General features: G+C 42.1%; 1 pseudogene; it reads right to left on the reverse strand.

Annotated features, from left to right (window-relative positions):
- Positions 1 to 349: 349 nt before the first annotated feature.
- LOC110314231 lies at positions 350 to 2227 on the reverse strand (annotated as a pseudogene).
- Between the last annotated feature and the right edge of the window lie 7732 nt (positions 2228 to 9959).

Genomic DNA, 9959 nt, shown 5'->3' on the forward strand with positions numbered 1-9959 from the left:
AAGAGGTTTGGGGGCAACAGCATCTCTTGAGGTGGTCATCAACGCGGGTTCCCTGGAACCACAAAACCACCCAAATCCTTGGATCACATACAAGGTGTTCCACTTCACAGCCCTCTAACTAAGACGTCTCAGGGAGGAGGAGTACTTTCTAGTTATGGTGTCTGTGTAAATTGAGGTCCCCTGCCCCGCTCCCTGCAACTCGACTCTGATGAAACCATGTTTCCTTCCTGTTCAGGCTGATGTTTGGGTTGTATGGGTCTCAACAGACCTTGGGCAGCCAAAGACCTCTTCCTTGCCCGGACATTTGTCTGTCCAGTTGAGAATAAGGGTCTCGGCTGTGCTCTGGTCATCAGGGTCCAAAGAGCTCAGTGCTGTTCAGTCTCTTCTTTATAGAGTAGGATGTTCTCCATCAGTTTCCTTTTGGCTTCATTGATCTCAATTTTCCATGAAGTCTCTGTAGCGTCCTGGGGTGTCTGTGGGCCTGCGCAAACCTCTGATGAGGAGTCGGCCTCCTGTCTCCCAATGGTGGATGGCTGTGCTGTTCCATGTGCCATGGAGAGTGGAGAGGGGGCAGTCCCTGGGCACGATGCCATCACAACCAAAGAGGGGACGCTGAGGCTGGAATTGTCCACATCGTCTGTTTCCTCTGGTGTATTGGAAGACGAGTCCATGGCCTCAGAAGCCCTGCTCTAGGGAAGGGACAGCTGCCATCGGAGGCGCTCCTCCACCCCGGCCATGAGACTCGAACCTCCTCCACGCTGACATTGCGCCTCCTCAGGCAGACACTCACAGTGGTGGTCCAGGCTTCCTCACAGGCCTCAGGCAGCAGCTCTGCTCTCCTCTCCACATGCCTCTGGCAGATCTCTTTCACCACTGCCTTCCCCATGCCAGTCTTCCTGGAGCAGACTGAGGAAGTACTGCTGGGAATCTCACTGAGAAGCAAATCCTTCAGGTAAACTGGACTATGGTCCTTGTCCATTGCAGGGATGCTGGTCAGGACCTCGGCCAATACAATCCCACAGCTGAAGATGTCCACCTGCTTGGTCAGCTGCCCTATTCTGATGAAGTTTTCAGGCAGATATGCAGCTGAAGCCTGGAACAGGTGAGTCTTCATGACGGTATATTTGGTCTTTTTATTGTCAGGACACGAATGAGCTACCGGATGAGCCAGCTTGGGGTTAAGATGCTGGTCCAGCAAAACATTGGCACTCTTAACATTACTGTGGATGATGTCCAGGCTATGCAGATGCTCCATGGCTAGAAGCAGCCCTGAGCAGTTGCTGGTCTGCTGTGGCCAGGGCAGCATGTCTGAGTTGCCCTGAGCCCAGAGTCTGTCGTGCAGAGAACCGTTTGCCATGTAGGGGTAGATGAGGCTGTGGAACTGTCTTCCAGTGCAGAAACCCAGCAGAGGTAGGACGTTGGGGTGGCAGCATCTGAGGCAGAGGTGCATCTCTGCCTGTAGGAATCTGTCCATGGACCCTGGATTCGAGCCGGCCACCTCCCTGAGCTTCTTGAAGGCGAAGGCCACACCGTTCCTTTGACACCGGTAGATATCGGCAAAGGTGCCCTCACTGATTTGGTGGCTTTGGTCAAAGTCCTCAGTTGCTTGGACAACATCTGCTTCACTCCAGAAAAGCCTATCTCCGGACAAACTCAAAAGCCTTTCCTGCTTGGGGGCGGATGTGGAAGTACTACAATACTTAGACTGGGGAGAGTTGGGTGCATCAGTTTTCAGGGAATAAGGCGCAGCCGCCTTGCACTGACGTTGACATGAGGCCTGCTGCTGGGCCCCAGCCATGGTGGGCCCTGTGTCCAGAAAGGAGCGTGGCTTCACAGGCCGGACCTTCTTCTGTTCATCCTTGAGGTTTCTTCTAGAAGAAGCCACAGCCCCTGGCTTCACAGCCTCTGGGAAGGCTGGGAGGGGAGATGTGCTCTCAGGAGCCGGCTTCCAGCTCAGGACAATCTGGGCAGCTCGGTGGAGTTCCAGGTGACACACGAGGTCCACCAGCTGCTGGACCGTGGCCTGCCGCATGGACCAACACCACAGCAGCTCCCGGGGGATGCTCACCCCCTGGACCCTCTCCATGGACTTGATCTTCCTCAGCTGGGTCAGGTCTGTGATCACGTAGGAAGCGAACTGCATCCAGTTCCACTCACTGAGCGTGTCGATATTGTGGCACAGGTCGTCCAGCACCCAGGACGGCAGCTGGTAGATGTAGCAAGCCATGGCGAGACTGCCGAGCGACTGAACCTGTGGCGGAAGGCTCCGGCTTCCCTAGTAAAGGGCTGCGCTGAGTAGTATTTATTTTATGAACTGGAATGCACTTTGTATTTGGTACATATATGTTAGGAATTGTTATGTCTTCTTGGACTTTTCTTTTGATGAGTATGTAGTGTCTTTCCCTGTTTCTTCAGATTAATTTCGTTTTGAAGGTTATATTTTCTAGTTATTAACATGAGTGTTCCAGCTTTTTTTCTTAGGTCCATTTGCTTGGAATATCTTTTTCCATCCCCTTAGCCTGAAATGATATCTTCCCTTGATGTTAAGGTGTATTTCTTATATATTGCAATAGGATAGATCCTGTCTTTACATTATTCTGTTACTTTTTATCTTTTTCTTTATGGAAATGAGAACACTGATGTTGCCAGTTTTCAGTTAGCAGTGATTGATGATTCTAGTTATTTTGTTGTTTTGGATGTTTCTGTCTGTCTCTGTCTCTGTCTCTGTCTCTGTCTCTGTCTCTGTCTCTCTCTCTGTCTCTCTCTCTCTCTCTCTCTCTCTGTATGTGTGTGTGTGTGTTCTTCTTTTCATTTCCTTGTGTTTTCTTGGGGGTGGTTAATCTCTTCTGTGGAGCAAGTATGGGAGAAGTGTTTTGATGTCTCTCCTAAATCCTATCTGTAAAGATCTGTGATTATCACCTTCAAAAATCTCCCAGGTCAATCCACATCATAACTCATTGCCAAAGCTCTTACTCTCTCAGATTTTCTTTGTCTTTTTTTTTAAACTGATCTGCCAAACTACTGTCCACTTATCTATATGAAAGCATAATCTACATGGATCTTCACTTTGAATCCCCCATTGTCATTGATTATGTACAAAATGTTAGCTAAGCTGATTAGTATGACAGTCAAAGGTTTTTTTTTTTTTGTTTTTTTTTTTTGCTGTTGTTTTCTATACTGAAAGAATAAAGATTTTTATTGAGCATTGTAAGTTGCATTCAATAGCCTCTGGATATGTCACACCACAATCCATCAACAGTCAATCAGACCCACCAGCAGTTCATTCTTTGCAATTCATAAGTTAAGGCGGATCTCCCTTCAACTTGCAGTAAGATCCTATTTAGCTCTTGTAGGCAGGGGCTGGGGAGTTACACCTCATTTTTGACCACTAATGTGATTAATAGCATTGGAAGTATATGAAACATAAGATGTGATTCTGATTCAAAGTACATTGATTGGATACAGTAACAGAACATCAAAATGATAGAAGTATACCTGCTTCTACTAAATTCCTGATGGAAAACTTTTCAAGAACAAGCAATTTGTTTCCTGCTACAGTAGGGGAAGGAGGTGTTTTGATTTTTAAGATCATAGGGGGTTTCTTTCTTTACAGAATTTCATACTTTGCTTATATGAATATGAAGGCATAAAACATCAACAAAGTATAATAATACACACAGTGGTGAGTACACCAGGGTAATTTTGATATTCCAAATGGCTAGATAATTTTGGGGGGTTTAGAATAAATACAACAGAGGTAAATAATCACAAAATTTTAAGGTTAGAGCAAGATCAGTCAATGACTGAGCAGAGTTAACCTCTTTTATAGGACTATTTCTGATTATTAGCACTCTTTTTTGCAAATGGGAACATACTGGTAAGAATGGAAGAAAGGACAATAACATACATAATATTAACTACACACTTTAAAAAATTATGAACCTACAGGTAAGAATTAGAAAAAAATTAAAAATTATGAACCATTCAGAAGCTTAGCTCAAGTAGTAGCACTAATGACCTACATCTGATTCACAATCACGTAGCTCACCGATCACAGATGCATGCTATTAGTCACAAAGTTTCAGAACACATTGTGTTGACTTTGAAAGGTCATTTGCATCTTCTATGATTTTGACTTTATCTCCATTGAACTTGATTGTAAAGGATGTATGATGTACTGTGTATTAAAAATCAGCAAACAGAAGTTTAATCTATAATTATTTTTAGTTTTGATAGTTTAGTACCAAAGCTTCAGTTTTCATAGCTGAAGAGTAATGGCTTGTTTGCTTTCTTGCTTGCTTGATTCCTCTGGGTACTTTTCCTCAATCACCTTTACCTCAGGTTTAATATCCAAGGCATGTAACCTTTGACTCTCAGTTTTCCTTTTATCTCCTTCAACCTTATACCAGGTTCAGAGAAATAACAGTTGCTTCATGCATGTTCTCACAAACACAATGATGTTTTTCATAGACATAAAAAAGTATTTAAAGTTCACATGGAAGCATTCCTGGACAAACAGAATACCACTGGTGATAGATACTACCATATTTGATTTCAAGTAATTCTATAAAGCCATAGCAATAAAATACGGCCATGTCGCCAATGTTATTCCTTTTGCTCAGGATTGCACTAAACCTGGGCAAATGTTTGACAAGACAGTTCTTTGCACATAGGTTCTTCTAGTCAGTGATCGTGGGAGGTTTTTCCATCATCTACTCTTTTCCTCCATCTTTCCTTCTGTGCAGAGGCCCTTCACATACTTGGTTTATTACAAGGTATCATTTGAGGCTATTGTGAAGGAGATTGTTGGTATGAATTCTTTTAAAGGCCATTGCTTTTGTGTAAGTTTTCTATCCTGCCACATTGCACAAATTGTCTACAGAATGAGCTACTTTGAATTCTTCCTTTCCCATTTCGTTTTTATTTCTTTCATTTTTCTTGTCTTACTGCCCTTGAAGTGTTTTATTAAATGTAGAAAGTATCAACCTCATCTTGTTCCATTTTGAAGTAAAAAGGCTTCAGGTTCTTCCCCATTTAATATCATATTGGCCATAAGTTTGCCATATATAATCTTTATGTTACTTCTACTTTGAATTTCTTTAAGACTTTTATTTTTTTCCTGTTTTACATTTTTTGGCATCTTATTTTTTATTAAATATTTTCTTTATTAACATTTCAAATGCTATCTAGAAAGTTCCCTATACCTTCCCCCTGCCCTGCTTCCCCATCCACACACTCCTACTTCTTGGCCCTGGCCTTCCCCTGTGCTGGATCATATAAAGTTTGCAAGACCAAGGGGCCTCTCTTCCCAATGATGGCCAACTAGGCCATCTTCTGCTACATATGCAGCTTTTAAATATTTATTTTTTTAAATTGAATATTCTTATGTGTGTGTTGTGGAGGTACATGTAATTACAGAAGCCTTCAGGTGTTAGAGACTTCAGATTCTCCTGAAAAAGAAGCTAGAAAGAGTTGTGAGCTTCCTGATGTGGGTGCTGGAAATTGAACCTGGGGACTCTGAAAAGGCAATATGTGCACTTAATTGGGTTGTTTTTGTGATATTAAGGGGTTGGGGGAGGAGTTGTTGTTGTTCTTTGTATGTTCTACAGAAATATCAGACATATAGCTGGTAAAGTCTGCTTTCCATTCTGTGTGTACCTTCTTGACTAGAAATATGTTTTCCTGTCTTACTGAACAAAAAGGCTTTATGTTTTATGAAGCCCCATCTATTAATTGTTGATCCTTTTGTAGTCTGTTTTTAATTGTTTTATTTCTTTACACTCCAAATGTTTCTCCCTTTTTCAGTCTCCCTCCAAAAGTTCTTCACCTCATCACTCTGAATGGGTGCTTCTCTACTCACCCTCCCACACCTTACTCCCCATCCCCCTGCCCTTGAGGTATCAAGTTTTTTCTACAGCATTAGGCAATCCTTTCCCACTGAGGCCAGACATGGCAGCCCTCTACTACATATGTGCTGAGGGGACCACAGATCAGCCCCTTTGTATGCTCTTTGGTTGGTGGCTTAGTCTCTGGGAGCTCCCAGGGTGTCTGCACTACTGAGGTCCTGTTTAGACTGTCTTTCCTGTCCCAGGGAGCTCCAGTATTTTCTCTACTTTCTCCTTGTTCAGTTGCACAGTATTGGGTCTTATGTAAATATCTTTAATCCATTTGGAGTTGTGCTTTGTGCAGCGTGAGTGATGAAGATTTGGTTATATTCTTCTGCATGTAGCTGCCAGTTTAGCTAGCACCACTCGTTGAAGATAATTGTCTTTTCTCCAAAATGTACTGTCTGCCTCTTTGTCAATAATTATGTGGCTGTTAAAATAGTGGCTTAATTATGATACTGAAGCTAAATGAATGAAGCAATCATTGTGAGTGAAAAAACCCTGACCCAGAAACACAAATGTCACATGGGTTCTCTCATTTGTTGTAAATGTGTACTGTTAATCCTTAGTTATGTTTCATTTGGAATATAGATAGAGGTCAACTGGTTTGTAAAGCAACATTTAAAGGCACTTTAAATTGATAGTGATAGAACACAATGGTAAAGGGTTAAATTAGAGTAATGGATCAGGAAGGGGATAAACCTGAGGAGACAATGCTCAGCAGGATAGAAGAGGAAGTGGGGAGGTCATTTACAGTAAGGCCTTGGAAAACACTCATATGGAAAGCACATAATCTAAAAGCTTAATAAAATACATGCACAGAATTACCCTAGAACAGAGTGGCTTTGCCCCTACTAGACAACACAGGCCAACAAATAAAAACTCCAAACACAAATTCAGGCCTATGAAATACTGTTGTAAAATATAATTTTAATTACTTTATCGTAAATTATAATGAATTTCTTTCCATTTGTTTACATTAGAAAGTTATGAGTGATCTGAGTAAGGATTTAAGAGGCAAATATTATGGATCAATTTAATACGTTAAAATAATCACTTTTTAATGAATCACTTTTCGTTTTTCTTTTTAAATTTTATTAATCATTTCATTCGTTTACATATCAAATGATATCCAACTTCCCCATTACCCCCTCCACCAACCCCACTTCCCAGTTACCCCTCTGTCACTCTCCCCATCCCACATCAGCCCTCCCACCTCCCTTTTGCCTGTATGAGAGTGCTATCCACCCACCCACACTCTCCAGTACCACTGCTTTAGCATTCCCCTATTCTGGGGCATCAAACCTCCCTGGGACCAAGGGCCTCCCCTCTTGTTGCTGTCAGGTAAGGCCATCCTCTGCTACATATGTATCTGAAGACACAGATCCCTTAAGGTCCACTCCTTGGTTGGTGGCCTAATCTCAGAACTGGGTGGTCAGGCCAGCTTATATTGTTCTTCCAATGGGGTCGCAATCCCTCTCTGCTCCTCCAGTCCTTCTGCCAGCTCCCCCACCAGGTTCCTTGAGTTTAGCCTGATGGTTGGCTCAAAACATGTCTCTACTTGTTCAGTTGCTGACTAGACCTCCCTAGGAACTGCCACAATTGGTTCTTCTCCACAAGTGCCTGTTGACTCTGGCAACAGTCTTGGGTTTGATGTCTGCAGACATGATGTAGCCCCAGGTAAGGCCATTCCTAGGTAGGCCCCTGTTCCATTTTTTGTCCCTGTTCTTCCTTTGGACAGGAACATTTCTGGGTTAAAAAGAAAACACCTTGAGATGAGTAGGTGGCTCCGTCCCTTGACCAGGGTCTGTGCCTACCAATGGAGGTGGTTTCCACATGTTCTATCTCCCCCTTCTCCGTGCATTATGGCTAAAGTCAATCCCATGGAGTCCTGGGAGCCTCGCATTTCTCTGGTGTCTGGGATCCTCCAGTGGCTATCCCCCACCTCCTCATACCCTGTTATCTATTTTTCTTAGATTTCCTGACCCTCTCTACCTCTCTCACATCTCCTCCAGATTGTGATACTACAACCCTTACTTCCTCCTCATTTCACCCTTGTCTCCCTCTCCTTCCATGTCCCATAACCATCCTGTTCCCCCCTCAATGTGGAACTGAAGCATTCACCCCCTGATCTTCCTTCCTTCTACTACCATGTGATCTGTAGGTTGTAGCATATGCAATGTGAACTTTTGGGTTAATTATAAGTGAGTACATACCATGTGTGCTCTTTTGTGTCTGGGTTACCTCACTAAAGATATTTTCTAGTCCCATCCTTTTGCCTGTGAATTTCATGAAGTCATTGTTTTAAATATAAACTGTATAGTACTCCATTGTGTATATGTACCACATTTTTTGTATCCATTCTTCTGCTGAGGGATATCTAGTTTTTTTTTTCAGCTTCTGGTTATTATAAATAAGGCTGCTATGAACATAGTGGAGCATATGTCCTTGTTATGTGTTGGAGCATCTTTTGGGTGTCTACCCAAAAGTGGTATTGCTGAGTCCTCAGCTAATACCATGTCCAATTTTCTGAGGAACCACCAGAATGATTTCCAGAGTGGATATCCTCACCAGCATCTGCTGTAACCTGAGTTTTTTATCTTGGCCATTATAACTGGTGTGAGGGGGAATCTCAGGATTGTTTTTATTTGCATTTTCCTGATGACTAAAGATGTTGAACATTTCTTTAAGTGTTTCTCAGCCATTCACAATTCTTTGGTTGAGAATTTTCTATTTAGCTCTGTACTCCACTTTTTAATAGGGTTAGTTAGTTCTCTGGCATCTGTCTTTTGAATTCTTTGTATATTTTTAATATTAGCCCTCTATCAGATGTAGGGTTTGTAAATATCTTTTCACAATTTGTGGGTTGCCATTTTATCCTTTTGACAGTGTCCCTTGCTTTACAGAAGGTGTGCAATTTTATGAGGTCCCATTTGTCAATTGTTGCTCTTAAAGTGTTCTATTCAGGAAGTTTCTCTTGTGCTCAAGCATTCAAGGCTCTTCCTCACTTTCTCATCTATTATATTCAGTGTGTCTGCTTTTATGTGGAGGTTCTTCATCCACTTGGACTTAAGCTTTGTGCAAGGAGATAGCCAGAGAAATTAGACAACAAAAAAGAGATCAAAAGGATACAAATTTGGAAGGAGGAAGTCAAGTTATCACTGTTTGCAGAGGATATGATAGTATATATAAGTGATAGTATATATAAGTGACCCCAAAAATTTTACCAGCGAGCTCCTACAGCTGATAAAGTACTTCAGTAGAGTGGCTGGATATAAAATTAACTCAAACAAAACAGTAGCCTTCCTCTCCTCAAAGGAAAAAAGGGATAGGGATGAGAAAAAAATTAGGGAAATGATACCCTTCACAATAGTCACAAATAATATAAAATACCTTGGTGTAACTCTAAACATACAAGTGAAAGATCTGTATGATTTTAACTTCAAGTCTCTGAAGAAAGAATTCAAAGATCTCAGACCATGGAAAAATTTCCCCTGTTCATGATTTGGCAGGATTAATATAGTAAAAATGGCCATCTTGCCAAAAGAAATCTACAGACTCAACGCAATCCCCATCAAAATTCCAACTCAATTCTTCACTGAGTTAGAAAGAACAATTTCCAAATTCATCTAGAATGACAAAATACCCAGGCGAGTGAAAACTATTCTCAACAATAAAAGAACTTCTGGTGGAATCACCATCACTGACTTCAAGCTATACTACAGCACAATTGTGATAAAAACTGCATGGTATTGGTACAGTGACAGGCAGGTAGATAAATGGAATATAATTGAAGACCCTTAAATGAACCCACACACCTATGGTCACTTGATCTTTGACCAAGGTGCTAAAACCATCCAGTGGAAAAAAAGACAACATTTTCTTTATTTCTTTATTTATTATTGTTTTCTTTATTTACATTTCAAATGCTATCCCAAAAGTTCCCTATACCCCACCCCCACCCCTGCTCCCCTATCCACCCACTCCCACTACTTGGCCCTGGCCTTCCCCTGTGCTGGGTCATATAAAGTTTACAAGACCAAGGGGCCTTTCTTCCCAATGATGGCTGTTTAG

The sequence above is a fragment of the Mus pahari genome, chromosome X (genome assembly GCF_900095145.1).
Source record: "Mus pahari chromosome X, PAHARI_EIJ_v1.1, whole genome shotgun sequence".
Lineage (NCBI taxonomy): Eukaryota > Metazoa > Chordata > Mammalia > Rodentia > Muridae > Mus > Mus pahari.